The sequence below is a fragment of the Mobula birostris genome, chromosome 4 (genome assembly GCF_030028105.1).
Source record: "Mobula birostris isolate sMobBir1 chromosome 4, sMobBir1.hap1, whole genome shotgun sequence".
In the NCBI taxonomy this organism is placed as follows: Eukaryota; Metazoa; Chordata; class Chondrichthyes; order Myliobatiformes; family Myliobatidae; genus Mobula; species Mobula birostris.
In genome coordinates, this window is record NC_092373.1 from 17,331,368 (window position 1) to 17,347,932 (window position 16,565).

Below are 16,565 nucleotides of genomic sequence, written 5' to 3' on the forward strand. Positions count from 1 at the left end.
TGGAGTTGAATTCCAGCACCTTCTGTAAGGGATTTTCTCCATGAACACATGGATTTCCCCCAGGTGCTCCAGTTTTCTCGCACAAGTCCACAACTTGATGATTAGTAGGTTAACTTGCATTATAAATTGCCCTGCGATTAGGCTTGGGTTAAATAGGTGAATTGTTGGGTGATGTGATTGTTGAGACTGAAGAGTCTGTTCAACACTGTATCAATAAATAATTAAGTAAAAATCTTTCATGTAAAAGTTTTGGATAATTTATAGGTGTAAAGACAAGGGATGGCAGGCATGGTTGTTCCCTGTGGAGATCGGCTGTAGAGGTTTCCCAGCCAAATCAGCATGGTGGTTGTTGTCAGATCTGGGCCTGGACGAAAGGAGCAAAAAACAAGCAGCTCGTAGGATGGGGAAGAGGCAGAACGAGCCTCTTGTTGGATTTGGAGTGGGCGAGAGGAAGGAAGCTGGAAGCCAGGAGCAGATGGGCAGTGATTTGGCCACCACTGCCGGCCCACCAACTGGGGAGTGTCGTGGTTAAGGGTCGAAACGCTCGGTGAAGGTTGGGAACCACCTGATGACATCTGCTCCTGGCCGAAGGCTACGGTTACCTTATAAGGTAATTGGAGAACAGGTGTATGTAATAAGTAATAGTTAATCTGTTTTGCTTGTGAATGTGGGCTTTCTGTTGCTATTTGCATGTTATACTGCTGCAAATAAACAACTCTTTGCACTAGTCCATATGTGCTCTTGTGCATACAATAATAAACTTAACTTTCCTAGAAAGCAGTGATAACCTTTAGTCCTAGGAAGATGTTAGCTGGCAACATTGAAAATAATGACACATTCAAAATTCCAAGTTCAAAGAACATTTATTATCAAAGTAGGTTTACTACATAAATCTTGGGATTCATCTCCTTACAGCCAGCCACAAAGCAAAGAAACCCAACAGAGCCAGTTAATAACAAAGACCATCCAACACCCAATGTGCAAATAAAAGAACAAATCAGGCAAACAATAAAAAGTGACCAAGTAACTTCCAGAACTGAAGTTCACCACAGCGAGTTCACAGCTGCGAAGCCAGTCATCGCTGCAGCTGGTCCAGGAGCCTATTAGTTGCAGGCCATGGCCTCAGTTCAGCACAGAGTACACCTCACTGAGCAATGATATGGACATCAGCCCATCCCTTGCCGCCATCCCCGATACCCTGACCTTTCCAATCCGGCCAGTGAATGAATGACAAGGAAAGTCAATATCCACTGACTTGTCATAAAACATAAAAGCACTCAAGCAACACCTAGTAGTGAAAGGAACAGACTAATCTTGCATTAGGACTGGTAAGAGTTGGAGATAAAACTGTTTTTGGAGAGAGTAAAGTACAAAGGGATATAACTATTGGATTGTTTGCAAGGATATAGTTCAACAAATTTGTAAGTGTCTTTAATTTAGCACCCCCTCCGGTCAATGGTTATGTGAATTCTTTACAGTAATTTAAATGCTTACAGATTTGTAAACAGTCTCAGTAAGGGACTGGATTATATTTTAAACTGAAATACTGGCTATCATACAACTATAGGTTACATGAACCAATCTTGTCATCACCAACACCAATATACAAGGATGTGTTAGTTGGAGTTTTTCAAGATATTGTGCACGCATAATAAATCCTTTGAGAACTTACGTGGTGCCATTCAATCTTGAAGGAAAAGTATCATTAAGATTGAAATTGCACAAAGAAAATTTACAAGGATGTTGCCAGGTCTTGACCTGGGTTATATAGAGAGGTTAAATAGTTTTGACTTTATTTCCTGGAGTGTAGGTGAATGAGGGGAGATTTGATAGAGGTATACAAAATGATGAGGAGTATAGATGGGGTGAATGCAGGCAGCAGGCTTTTCCGTCTGAGGTTGTTGGAGACTAGAACTAATGGGTTAAGGGTGAAACATGAAATGTTTAAGGGAACATGAGGTGAATTTCTTCACTTGGATGGTTGTGAGTGTGAAAGAAGCTGCCAGTGAAAGTGGTGTACGCAGGGTTTGATCTCTTTAAGAGAAATTTGGATAGGGACATGGATGGGAACAGTATGGAGCGCTATGGTTTGTGTGCAGATCGATGGGATTAGGCAGTTTAGCAAGGAATTGATGGGCTGAAGGGCCGGTTTCTGTATTATATGACTCTATGAATCTGTTAAAGCCTTTGGCAATAGATACTTAAATTAGGCTCATACTATAATGACTGAAAGAAGACGTATTTGATAATGGCTCACAGACTTTTCAATTGATTAATTGTTTTTTTAACCCAGAGCATGATCCAGTTTTTCTTCCACATTTCACAAGTGTTCACTGTTGTAATCCATTGATAGCTATAAGACCTTCAAATCATAATACATAGGAGCAGAATTAGGCCATCTGGCCCATCGAGTCTGTCGTGCTATTCCATCATGACTGATTTACTATCCCTCTTAATCCCACCTGCTTTTCCCTGTAACCTTTGACAAACTAACATGAACCTATCAACCTCTGCTTTAAATACACTGAATCACTTGACCTCCACCACTGTCTGTGGCAAAGACTTCCACAGATTCACCACCCACTTCCTAAAAAAAATCCTCCTCATCTCTGTTCTAAAGGGACATCTTTGCATTCTGAGCTGTCTGCTTTGTTCTGCTGTGGATAGAGAATTGGTTGGCAGACAGGATGCAAAGAGTGGGAATAAACGGGACCTTTTCAGAATGGCAGGCAGTGACTAGTGGGGTACCGCAAGGCTCAGTGCTGGGACCCCAGTTGTTTACAATATATATTAATGACTTGGATGAGGGAATTAAATGCAGCATCTCCAAGTTGGCGGATGACACAAAGCTGGGTGGCAGTGTTAGCTGTGAGGAGGATGCTAAGAGGATGCAGGGTGACTTGGATAGGTTGGGCGAGTGGGCAAATTCATGGCAGATGCAATTTAATGTGGATAAATGTGAAGTTATCCACTTTGGTGGCAAAAACAGGAAAACAGATTATTATCTGAATGGTGGCCGATTAGGAAAAGGGGAGGTGCAACGAGACCTGGGTGTCATTATACACCAGTCATTGAAAGTGGGCATGCAGGCACAGCAGGTGGTGAAAAAGGCGAATGGTATGCTGGCATTTATAGCAAGAGGATTCGAGTACAGGAGCAGGGAGGTACTACTGCAGTTGTACAAGGCCTTGGTGAGACCACACCTGGAGTATTGTGTGCAGTTTTGGTCCCCTAATCTGAGGAAAGACATCCTTGCCATAGAGGGAGTACAAAGAAGGTTCACCAGATTGATTCCTGGGATGGCAGGACTTTCATATGATGAAAGACTGGATCGACTAGGCTTATACTCGTTGGAATTTAGACGATTGAGGGGGGACAGGCTAGATTGAAGGGATTGGACAGGCTAGATGCAGGAAGATTGTTCCCAATGTTGGGGAAGTCCAGAACGAGGGGTCACAGTTTGAGGATAAAGGGGAAGCCTTTTAGGACTGAGATTAGGAAAAACTTCTTCACACAGAGAGTGGTGAATCTGTGGAATTCTCTGCCTCAGGAAACAGCTGAGGCCAGTTCATTGGCTATATTTAAGAGGGAGTTAGATATGGCCCTTGTGGCTAAAGGGATCAGGGGGTATGGAGGGAAGGCTGGTACAGGGTTCTGAGTTGGATGATCAGCCATGATCATACTGAATGGCGGTGCAGGCTCGAAGGGCCGAATGGCCTACTCCTGCACCTATTTTCTATGTTTCTATGTTCTAGGCCTTTCAATATTGAATAGGTTTAAATGATATCCCCCTTTCATTCTTCCAAATTCCAACAAGTACAGTCACAAACCATCAAACTCCCCTCATATTTTAATCCTATCATTCCCTGGATCATTCTCATGAACCTCCTCTGGACACTCTCCAATGCCATGCCAGTACGACTTTCCTAGATAAGGGGCCCAGAAGTGCTCAGAATAACTTCCCTTGTCAGCCACGGTTGCCTCATCCCCTGAAAGGATTGTATTTCTGGTATTGTCATCTTTAGTGTCAGAACTAGGCATGGACTAGATGGGCCAAAGGGCCTGTTTCTATGCAGTACAACAACAACAGTATTAAATCTCCTTTCACCATAGTGGGTTTATGTGGAAAACAAATCAGATTTTGGAAGGTGATGGCGTGATATCCCAGTTCTTGTGCATAGTCACTGCCCTACTGGCAGCCAGGTTGGATTTTGAGGGGAAAGGTGTGACAATGGGCGTAACTAAACTCCCATGCATTCAAGAATCCTCTGACGTGTCACTGTATAATTCCTGTTCTCTTGTTACACAGCAGGTTTGATAGAATCCTTTTCTGCCATATGGCAGTCAAAGCTATAGTTGTTATAGACAGTAAAAGCAGCGAGTTACAGCCTGAGGTACATGGTAGGGGTCCATGGCACTAAGAAGTTGGAAGCCCCTGTTCTAGAGTGTTTACAGTGCCTGTGAAAGTGGAAACTGTAAAACCTAATTAAAGAATTATGCAGCATTTATACAGCACAGACTGAGGTAATTTACCCTTTGTAGCTGTGAAGTGCTTTGGGGAAAAAATATCCAATGACACTCAGTGGCCACCTTATTAGGTACACCTTTACACCAGCTCATTAATGCAAATATCTCTAACCAGTCAATCATATGGCAACAACTCAATGAATAAAAGCATGCAGACATTGTCAAGAGGTTCAGATATTGTTCAGACCAAATAGCAGAATGGGGAAGAAATGTGATCTAAGTGATTTTGACTGTGAGATAATTGTCAGTGTCAGGCAGGGTGGTTTGAGGATCTCAGAAACTGCTGATCTCCTGGGATATTCACACACAACAGTCTCTAGAGAATGGGAAAATGGTGATATGGTGTTTCATTGTTTTGTGGCTGTCTGCAAGGAGATGAATCTCAGGGTTGTATACTGTATACATACTTTGATAATAAAGGTGCTTCGAAATTTGAAAAACAAAAATAAAATCCAGGCAGCTTCTCACACTAATAAGTGTGAGAACGCCTTATTAATGAGAGAGGTCAGAAGAGAATGGCCAGAGTGGTTCAAGCTGACAGGAACTCAAATAATCACACGTTACAAAAGAGGTGCGCAGAAGAGCATCTCTGAATTAACAACACATCTAACCTTGAAGTGGATGGGCTAGAGCAGCAGAAGACCACGGACATTCTGAAATACACTATAAATTAAATCTAAATTATACAAAAAAATGGATAAAAAATGTGAATTAGAACCAAAACTAAAATAAACAAGGTTAATTGTGATGCAAAGTAGTCAAAATAGTCATAGTGTTAGCATACTGAGGTAGTGATTAGGGTTGTGCTAGTTGGTTCAAGAACTGAATGGGCTGAAGGGCAGTAACTGCTCCTGAACCCAGTGGTGTGGGACTTTAGGTTTCTGTAGCCCCTGCCTGATAGTAGCTGAGAGAAGAAGGCGTAGTCCGGATATTATTAACACTGCTGGATTCCTTAATCCAGTTAATTTGCTATATGCACATCTAAGATATGTCCAGTTTGAGGGGAGTCCTTATCCATTTCTGCTCCCTTGTATCCATCAGTATTGCAGTCAGGGAAATAGATAAACCGTCAATTACATCTCATTTGCTCTAACAAAAGACCATAAGACCATAAGATAATAGGAGCAGAAGTAGGTCATTCGGCCTATTGAGTCTACTCGGCCATTCAATCATGGGCTGATCCAATTCTTCCAGTCATCCCCACTCGCCTGTCTTCTTCCCATACCTTTGATACCCTGGCTAATCAAGAACCTATCTATCTCTGCCTTAAATACACCCAATAACTTGGCCTCCACAGCCGCTCATGGCAATAAATTCCACAGATTTACCACCCTCTGACTAAAGTAATTTCTCCGCATCTCAGTTCTAAAAGGATGTCCTTCAATCCACAAATTGTGCCCTCTTGTCCTAGAATGCCCTACCACGGGAAATAGCTTTGCCATATTTAATCTGTTTAGGCTTTTTAACATTCAGAATGTATCTATGAGATCCCCCTTCATTCTCCTGAACTCCAGGGAATACAGCCCAAGAGTTGAAAGACATTCCTCATATGATAACCCTTTCATTCCTGGAATCATTCTCGCGAATCTTCTCTGAACCCTCTCCAATGTCAGTACATCCTTTCTAAAATAAGGAGCCCAAAACTGCACACAATACTCCAAATGTGGTCTTACAAGTGCCTTACAGAGCCTCAACATCACATCCCTGCTCTTATATTCTATACCTCCAGAAAAGGATGCCAACATAGTATTCGCCTTCTTCACGACTGACTCATCCTGGAGGTTAACCTTTAGAATATCTTGTACAAGTACTCCCAAGTCCCTTTGCATCTCTGCCTTTTGAATTTTCTCCCCATCTAAATAATAGTCTGCCAGTTTATTTCTTCCACCAAAGTGTGTGACCATACACTTTCCAACATTGTATTTCGTTTGCCACTTCTTTGCCCATTCCCCTAAACTATCTAAATCTCTCTGCAGCCTCCTGTTTCCTCAACACTACCCGCTCATCCACCTATCTTTGTATCATTGGCAAATTTAGCCACAAATCCATTAATACTGTAGTCTAAATCATTGACATACATTGTAAAAAGCAGTAGTTCCAACACCGACCCCTGCGAAACTCCACTGGTAACTGGCAGCCAGCCAGAATAAGATCCCTTTATCTCCACGCTCTGTTTTCTGCCGACCAACCAGTGCTCCACCCATGCTAGTAACCTCCCTGTAATTCCACGGGCTCTCATATTGCTAAGCAACCTCATGTGAAGCACTTTGTCAAAGGCCTTCTGAAAATCCAAGTACACCATATCTACTGCATTTCCTTTGCCTACCCTGCTGTAATTTCCTCAAAGAATTGCAGTAGGTTTGTCAGGCAGGATTTTCCGTTCAGGAAACGTTGCTGGCTTTAGCCTATCTTGTCATGTGTCTCCAGGTACTCTGTAATCTCATCCCTAACAATCAATTCCAACAACTTCCCAACCACTCATGTCAGGCTAACAGGTCCTAATAAAGTACAGCCGCTGTCTTGCCTTCTTTATGTCGATATGTTGGGGCCAGGTTAGTTCCTCAGAGATCTTGACACCCAGGAACTTGAAGCTGCTCACTCTCTCCACCTCTGATCCCTCTATGAGGATTGGTATGTGCTCCTTCATCTTACCCTTCCTGAAGTCAATAGTTTCCTTTCTGCTGCCTCCCACCCTTCTTAAATAGCGGAGTAGCATTTGCAATTTTCCAGTCATTCGGTACAATGCCAGAACCTATCGATTCTTCAAAGATTATCGTTAATGCCTCCACAATCTCTCTAGCTACTTCCTTCAGAACCCGAGTGTGTATTCCATCAGGTCCAGGAGATTTATCCACCCTCAGACCATTAAGCTTCCTGAGCACCTTCGCAGTCGTAATTTTCACTTCACTAATTTCACTTCCCTAACACTGATGCAAAATACGCATTCAGTTCCTTTGCCATCTCTGCATCTCTCATTACAACATCTCCAGCGTCATTTTGTATTGGTCCTATTTCTACCCTCGACTCTCTTTTAACCTTTATATACTTAAAAAAGCTTTTATTATCTTCTTTGATACTAGTCGCCAGTTTCCTCTCATAATTCATCTTTTCCTTCCAAATGACCTTCTTAGTTTCCTTCTGCAAGTTTTTAAAAGCTTCCCAATCCTCTATCTTCCCAGAAAAGAAAGACATGCATTTGTACAATAGCTTTCCCAAAGTATTAGGCTATAGAAAATATGTCAGTGTAGTTCTACACAGCAGGGTCCAACAGCAGTAAAACAAAAACATGATTCAAGAAAAATTATTGCTCAGATTTGCATAGGATTGTGCTAATGATAGGAGCAGGCTATTCAGCCCAACTTGCCTATGCCAGCATTCAAGGGATTTTTTTCATTATTTTCTCATGGAATGAGAGAAGAACATAGACCATAAGATATAGGAGTAGAATTAGGCTATGTGGCCCATTGAGTCTGTTCCACCATTTCATCACAGCTGATCCATTTTTCCTGTCAGCCCCAATCTCCTGCCTTCTCCCCGTATCCCTTCATGCCCTGACCAATCAAGAATCTATTAACCTCATCCTTAAATATACATAAAGACTTGGCTGCCTGTGGCAACAAATTCCACAGATTCACCACTCTCTGGCTAAAGAAATCCCTCCTCGTCTCCATTCTAAAAGGATGCCCCTCTATCCTGAGGCAGCGTCCCCTAGTCTTAGACACTCCCACTATAGGAAACATTCTTTCCACATCCACTCTATCAATGCCTTTCACCATTTGATAGGTTTCAATTAGGTCAGCCCTCATTCTTCTGAGTTCAAGTGAATACAGTATCAGAGCCATCAAACGCTCTTTCTATGACAAGCCATTCAATCCTGGAATCATTTTTTGTGAACCTCCTTTGAACCGTCTCCAGTTTCAGTACATCCTTTCTAAAATGAGAGGCCCAAAACAGCTTACAGCAGTACAAGTTAGGTCTTAACAGTGCTTTTTAAAGTTTCAACGTTACAACCTTGCTTTTATATTCCTAATACTCTTGAAATTAATGTTAACATCACATTTGCCTTCCTCATCACAGACTTAACCTGCAAACTAATCTTTAGGGAATCTTGCACATGGAGTCCTAAGTCCCTCTGTGCCTCCATTTTTGTATTTTCTCTCAATTTAAAAAGTAGTCTTCTACTACCATACACTTCCAGACACTGTATTCCATCTGCCACTCCTTTGCTCTTTATCCTAATCTGTCCAAGTCCTTCTGTAGCCTCTCTACTTCCTCATAATTACCTGCCCCTCTAGCTATCTTTGTATCATTGGCAAACTTTGCAACAAAGCCATCAATTCCATCATTTAAATCATTGACATATAATGTAAAAAGAATCAGTCCCAACACAGACCTGTGTGGAACAGCACTAGTTACCAGAAGCCAAACAGAAAATGCTCCCTTTATTCCCTCTCTTTGCCTGTTGCCAATCAGCCACTGCTTTATCCATGCTAGAATATATCCTGTAATACCATAGGCTTGTAGCTTGTTAAGCAGCCTCATATGTGACACCTTGTCAAAGGCCTTCTGAAAATCCAGGTACACAACATCAACCAATTCTCCTTTGACTATCCTGCTCCTTATTTCTTTAAAGAATTCTAACTGATTTGTCAAGCAAGATTTTCCATTGAAGAAACCACGCTGACTATAACATATTTTATCATGTGCCTCCAAGTACCCTGATACCTCATCCTTAATAATCAACTCTAACATCTTCGCAACTGCTGTGGTTAGATTGACTGACCTATAATTTCCTTTCTTCTGCCTCGCTCCCTTCTTGAAGAGTGGGGTGACATTTGCAATTTTCCAGTTTTCCAGAACCATTCCACATTCTTGTTATTCTTGAAAGTTCATTGCTAATGCCTCCATGATCTCTTCAGCCAGAACCCTGGGGTATACACCATATATCCAGGTGACTTATCTACCTTCACACCTTTCAGTTTCCCAAGATTCTTCTCCCTGGTAATGGTAACTTCACACATTTCATGATCCCTGACACCTGGAAATTGCACCATACTGCTAAAGTCTTCCACGGTGAAGACTGATGCAAAATATTTATTCAGTTTATCCGCAATTTCCTTGTCCCCATTACTACCTCTTCAACATCGTTTTTCAGTGGTCTGATATCCACTCTCACCTCTCTTTTACACTTTACGCATCTGAATAAACTTTTGGTATCTTGAAGAACCTTTAATATTATTGACTAGCTTACTTTTGTATTCCATCTTTACCTTAATGACTTTTCTCTTTGCCTTCTAGTGGTTTTCAAAAGCTTCCCAATTCTCTAACTTCCCACTAATTTTTGGTCTATTATATGCTCCCTCTTTAGCACTTATGTTGGTTTTGACTTCCCTTGTTAGCCAAGATGTGGCATCTTGCCTTTAGAATACTTCTTCCTCTTTGGGTTTTATATATCCTGTGCCTTCTGAATTGCTTCCAGAAATTCCAGCCATTACTACCCTGCCATCATCCCTGTCAGTGTTCTTTTCCAATCAATTCTGGCCAACTTCTCCCTCCTGTCTCTGTAATTCCCTTTACTCCACTGTAATACTGATACATCTGACTTTCTCTTTCTGTAATTCTGACGAGCTTCTCCCTCCTGTTTCTGTAATTTGCTTTACTGCACTGTAATACTGATACATCTGACTGTCTCCTTCTCAAATTTCATGGTGAATTCAATTATATTATGATCACTGGTTCCTAAGGGTTCTTTTACCTAGTGCTCTCTAATCATTTCTGGATCTTGCACAACACCCAATCCAGAATAGTTGATCTCCTAGTGGGCTCAACCAATAGCTACTCTAAAAAGCTACCTTGTTGGCATTCCAGAAATTCCCCCTCATGGAATCCAACACCAACCTAATTTTCCCAATCTACCTGCATATTGAAATCCCCCAAGACTATTGTAACATTGCCACTTTGGCATGCATTTTCTACCTCCTGTTGTAACTTGTTGACCACATCCTTACTACTGTTTGTGGGACTGTATATAACTCCTACCATTGTCTTTTTACCCTTGCAGTTCCTTAGCTCTACCTACAATGATTCAACACCTTCTGACTATATATCACCTCTTTCGAATGATTTGATTTCATTTTTTTACCAACAGAGCCACGCTGCCCCCTCTGCCTTCCTGCCTATCCTTTCAGTACAATGTATATCCAGGGATATTAAGCTCCCAGCAATAATCTTCTTTCAGCCATGTTGCAGGGATGCCTGCAACATCATACATGCCAATCTGTAACTGAGCTACAAGTTTGTCGACCTTATTCTGTATACTGCACACATTTAAATATAAAAACTTCAGTCATGTATTCACCCCTTTCAATTTTGTCTGCAATTTACATTACCACATCCCTTTGACAGAAATTATGCCCTGTCATCAGCCGCTCCTTGCTAGGAGTCTCACTACACATTGCCTTTCTAAACTACCTACTTCATCTTCAGTACTATCACTCCAGTTCCCATCTCCATGGCAAATTAGTTTAAACCAACCCAAACCATTCTAGCCAACCCACCCGCAAGGATATTAGTCCCCCTGGTTGTAACCCATGCCTTTTGTCCAGGTCATATCTTCTCCAGAAGAGATCCCAATGATCCATAAATCTGAATCCCTGCTCCCTGCACCAGTTCCTCAGCCATGCATTCACCTGCCAAATCATCCTATTCCTATCCTCAATAGCAAAGGTTCGTAAAGGTTCAAGGGTTCATTTAAAGTATACAACTCTAAAATTCTTCTCAAGGTAGCCATGAAACCAAGAAAAAAGAAGAAAAGAAAGGCAGCACAGGTAATACACACAAAATGCTGGAGGAACTCAGCAGGCCAGGCAGCATCTATGGAAAAGAGTTCAGTTGATATTTCGGGCCGAGACCCTTCATCAGGGTATAAACATCGATGATACCTTATCTAATAATGCTGCCCGGCCTGCTGATTTCCTCCAGTATTTTGATTATGTTACTTGGATTTCCAGCATCTGTAGATTTTTTTCTTGTTTGTGAAGAAAGGCAGCACAATTATCAACCCCCAAATCCCTTCTCCCACACAAAAAAAACTAACAAAACAGAACAAGCACATCGACTCCAAAATCCTGCCCCCTCCCTGCACAAAAAAAACAAGAAAGGTGGGGCAAAACACACAGAATACAAAAAAATTATAAAACCGGAAAAAGTCTATAGACCAGGTCCATATCCAAAACACAGAAAACCTGGGCAATATTCTCCGGGCACAGTGGCAGGTAGTGTAACAGAGCGATCCTCAGCGATCAAAAGACAGGCAGCCAGCAGTCTCCCTCCGCACTCGCCTCGAGGCTTCAAACTCCCTTGTCACTTTAATCCGCATGCAATTGAAGATTTAATTGGTGAAATGGAGACAGATGTCAGTTTGTGCCCCACCCTGCAGCCTGCTCCTGGAGCCAGTCTCACCAAAGAGAAAGGAGATTTGAGTGAGAAGTCCAAACTGGCCTTAAATGCATTCACACAACTCACTTGTATCTCTGCCTGTGTTGTCTAGTTCCACAATCTCACCATCTTTATGTAAAGATATTTCTTTTGAATCACCCGCTGAACTGCTTGGTGACTATTTTGCATTGTTCACTTCTAATTAAGCTCTTCCTTATCACTCACACACTCTTTTCTGAGGTAGTTCTGAGGCTATGTGCTTAATACTTCAGAGTCCGAAACTTAGACACTACAGAAACTGGCACCAGCCCAATCTGTTTATGGAATCCATGGTATTGACCTGCACTAATTCCTCAAGCAACACACACAAAGTGCTTGATGAAGGGTCTCGGCCCAAAACATCAACTGCTTATTCTTCTCCATAAATGCAGTCCTCCAGCATTCCTCCAGCATTCTGTGACTGTTGCTCAGGAGTTTTGGGATCTGCAGAATCTTTTCATTCCATTACCTGTGAAAGGTCAAGCGCCTTCTATGCTTTGATGATCCACGAATTTGTCTGAGGATTCTTAAATCCTGTGGTGGCACCCGCCTCCCCCACCTAGTCAGACAGCACATTCCAGACTGCAAACACCCTTTGTGTGAAAGAATTCTCACTCAAATCCTTCCCCTCCCCCAAATTTCCCTTCTCTCATTTCAAACCTGAGTGAGCTCAACTTGGAAGAAAATATGTTTTTTAAATTTTTTTCTTTCTTTTCCAAGGATATGCTCCAAGCGACTTGTAAAACATTTGTTATCAAAGTACACTTTAATAGGTACACCTGTACAGACGCTTTTTAATTTAATTTAATTTTAGCGATATAGTTTGGTGTAGGCCCTTCTGGCCCTTCGAGACACACCACCCAAGCAATCCCTGACAAACCTGATTAACCCTAACCTAGCCACAGGACAATTTACAATGACCAGTTAACCAACCCAGAACGCTTTTGGACTGTGGGAGGAAACCGGAGCACTCAGGGAAAGGGTCTCGGCCCCAAACATCGACTGCACTCTTTTCCATAGGTGCTGCCTGGCCTGCTGTGTTCCTCCAGCACTTTGTGTGTGATGCCCAGGGAAAACCCACATTTTCCACAGGGTGGACATCGAGAGATTCCTTACAGAATGGCACTGGAATTGAATTCTGAACTCCAGAATGCCCCAAGCTGTAATAGGGTTGCGCTGTCATGGTCCTGACTGAACAGTGCCAAGCATCCAAGTTTAGATGCACCATTTCCCCCAAGTATGATTACCTGCTGCTGTCCCTTAAAGGCTCAGACTGCCAATTATTGCCTGCCACATCCCTTCATGGAAAGTCTGTACTTAAAGCCTTGTGCTGAGCACTCAGTGCACAATCATAGGCATTCCATTTCTAGTACTACTGTTTATGGTTTTGACCTTGGATGTTGTTTGTGTTGTCTTGTTTATTTTGAATCTGAGTTAATTCTAAACGTTATTCTGCAGTCGAGTTCACCATCATCTATAGCTCTCTCGATACCGTGCTTACTGCTACCCTATCACAATGCCTACTTAATGCAAATATCAAGTCAACCAATCATATGGCAGCAACTCAATGCATAAAAAAATGTAGGCATGGTCAGGTGGTTTGGTTGTTGTTCAGACCAAACAGGAGAATGGGTAAGAAATGTCATCCAGGTGACGTTGACAGTGGAATGATTGTTGGTGCCAAACAGTATGATTTAAGTAGTTCAGAAACTGCTTTTCGCCTTCGACATTTACAATGAGTTTACAGAGAATGGTGAAAAAACAAAAAAAAAGCATCCACAGAGCAGCTGTTCCAAATGCCTTGTTAACAACAGAGGCCATAATGGAGAATGGCTTCTGTTACAAGCTGGCAAGATGGCAACAAGGATGTGGAATGAGGTCAGAATTGAGGTCCGTGAAGTTATACATGCCGCTACGGAAGCCTGATGGCTGATGACAGTTCCATAAGACCTTAAGATGTAGGAGCAGAATTCAGCCATGCAGGCCATCAATTTTGCTCCATGGCCTAATTCAGTTCAGCAGTCTTTCACTGCCATGATAGTTGAAATCTATTTGCTCAAATCCCAGGATCTGGTTGCATCACCAACGGGTGTGAAGGGGTCACTCACTGCACAGGATAGGAAAAAGCTGCAGAAAGTTGTAAACTCATCCAGCTCCATCATGGGCACTGGCCTCACCAACAACGAGGACAACTTCAAAAGGCAATGCCTCAAAAATGGTGACATCCATCATTAGGGACTCCCAACACACAGGACACTTCTCATTTCTACCATCAAGGAGGAGATACAGGAATATTATTTATGCAATGCACTGTTGCCATGAAACAACAAATTTCACGAATTATGCTAGTGATATTAAACCTGATTCTAATTCAGGATCAGAGTTTGAAATCAATAGTTTTCTTACTTGGAGGTGAAAGCACAGCCAAAGTAATGCTCAACAAAAATGAAGTTGGCTTGAGATTTTTTTCTTACGTACTTTCTATATGGGCATGCGAGTGATTTGATTTGATATATTAACATGCGAGTGGATTGGGAAAATCAGGTCAGCACTGGATCTCAAGAGAGAGAATTTGTAGAATGTCTGTGAGATGCTTTTTAGAACAGCTTGTTGTTGAGCCCACTAGCGGATCAGCTGTACTGGATTGGGTATTGTGTAATGAACCGGAGGTGATTAGAGAGATTCAGGTGAAGGAACCCTTAGGAGGCAGTGATCATAACATGATTGAGTTCACTGTGAAATTAGGAAAAGAGAAGCCGAAATCTGATGTGTCGGTATTTCAGTGGAGTAAAGGAAATTACAGTGGCATGAGAGAAGATCTGGCCAAAGTTGACTGGAAAGGGACACTGGCGGGAAAGACAGCAGAGCAGCAGTGGCTGGAGTTTATGCGAGAAATGAGGAATGTGCAAGACAGGTATATTCCAAAAAAGAAGAAATTTTCGAGTGGAAAAAGGATGCAACCGTGGTTGACAAGAGAAGTCAAAGCCAAAGTGAAAGCAAAGGAGAGGGCATACAAGGAAGCAAAAATTAGTGGGAAGACAGAGGATTGGGAAGTTTTTAAAACCTTACAAAAGGAAACCAAGAAGGTCATTAAGAGAGAAAAGATTAACTATGAAAGGAAGCTAGCAAATAATATCAAAGAGGATACTAAAAGCTTTTTCAAGTATATAAAGAGTAAAACACAGATGAGAGTAGATATAGGACCAATAGAAAATGATGCTGGATAAATTGTAATGGGAGATAAGGAGATGGCAGAGGAACTGAACGAGTATTTTGCATCAGTCTTCACTGAGGAAGTCATCAGCAGTATACCGGACACTCAAGGGTGGCAGGGAAGAGAAGTGTGCACAGTCACAATTACGGCAGAGAAAGTACTCAGGAAGCTGAATAGTCTAAGGGTAGATAAATCTCCTGGACCAGATGGAATGCACCCTCGTGTTCTGAAGGAAGTAGCTGTGGAGATTGCGGAGGCATTAACGATGATCTTTCAAAAGTTGATAGATTCTGGCATGGTTCCGGAAGACTGGAAGATTGCAAATGTCACTCCGCTATTTAAGAAGGGGGCAAGGAAGCAAAAAAGAAATTATAGACCTGTTAGCTTGACATCGGTGGTTGGGAAGTTGTTGGAGTCGATTGTCAAGGATGAGGTTACAGAGTACCTGGAGGCATATGACAAGATAGGCAGAACTCAGCATGGATTCCTTAAAGGAAAATTCTGCCTGACAAACCTATTACAATTTTTTGAGGAAATTACCAGTAGGCTAGACAAGGGAGATGCAGTGGATGTTGTATATTTGGATTTTCAGAAGGCCTTTGACAAGGTGCCACACATGAGGCTACTTAACAAGATAAGAGCCCATGGAATTACGGGCAAGTTACATACGTGGATAGAGCGTTGGCTGATTGGCAGGAAACAGAGAGTGGGAATAAAGGGATCCTATTCTGGTTGGCTGCCGGTTACCAGTGGTATTCCACAGGGGTCCGTGTTGGGGCCGCTTCTTTTTATATTGTACATCAACGATTTGGATTATGGAATAGATGGCTTTGTGGCTAAGTTTGCTGACGATACGAAGATAGGTGGAGGGGCTGGTGGTGCTGAGGAAACGGAGAGTCTGCAGAGAGACTTGGATAGATTGGAAGAATGGGCAGAGAAGTGGCAAATGAAGTACAATGTTGGAAAGTGTATGTTTATGCACTTTGGCAGAAAAAATAAATGGGCAGTCTATTATTTAAATGGGGAAAGAATTCAAAGTTCTGAGATGCAACGGGGACTTGGGAGTCCTCGTACAGGATACCCTTAAAGTTAACCTCCAGGTTGAGTCAATAGTGAAGAAGGCGAATGCAATGTTGGCATTTATTTCTAGAAGAATAGAGTATAGGAGCAGGGATGTGATGTTGAGGCTCTATAAGGCGCTGGTGAGACCTCACTTGGAGTACTGTGGGCAGTTTTGGTCTCCTTATTTAAGAAAGGATGTGCTGACGTTGGAGAGGGTACTGAGAAGATTCACTAGAATGATTCCGGGAATGAGGGGGTTAACATATGAGGAACGTTTGTCTGCTCT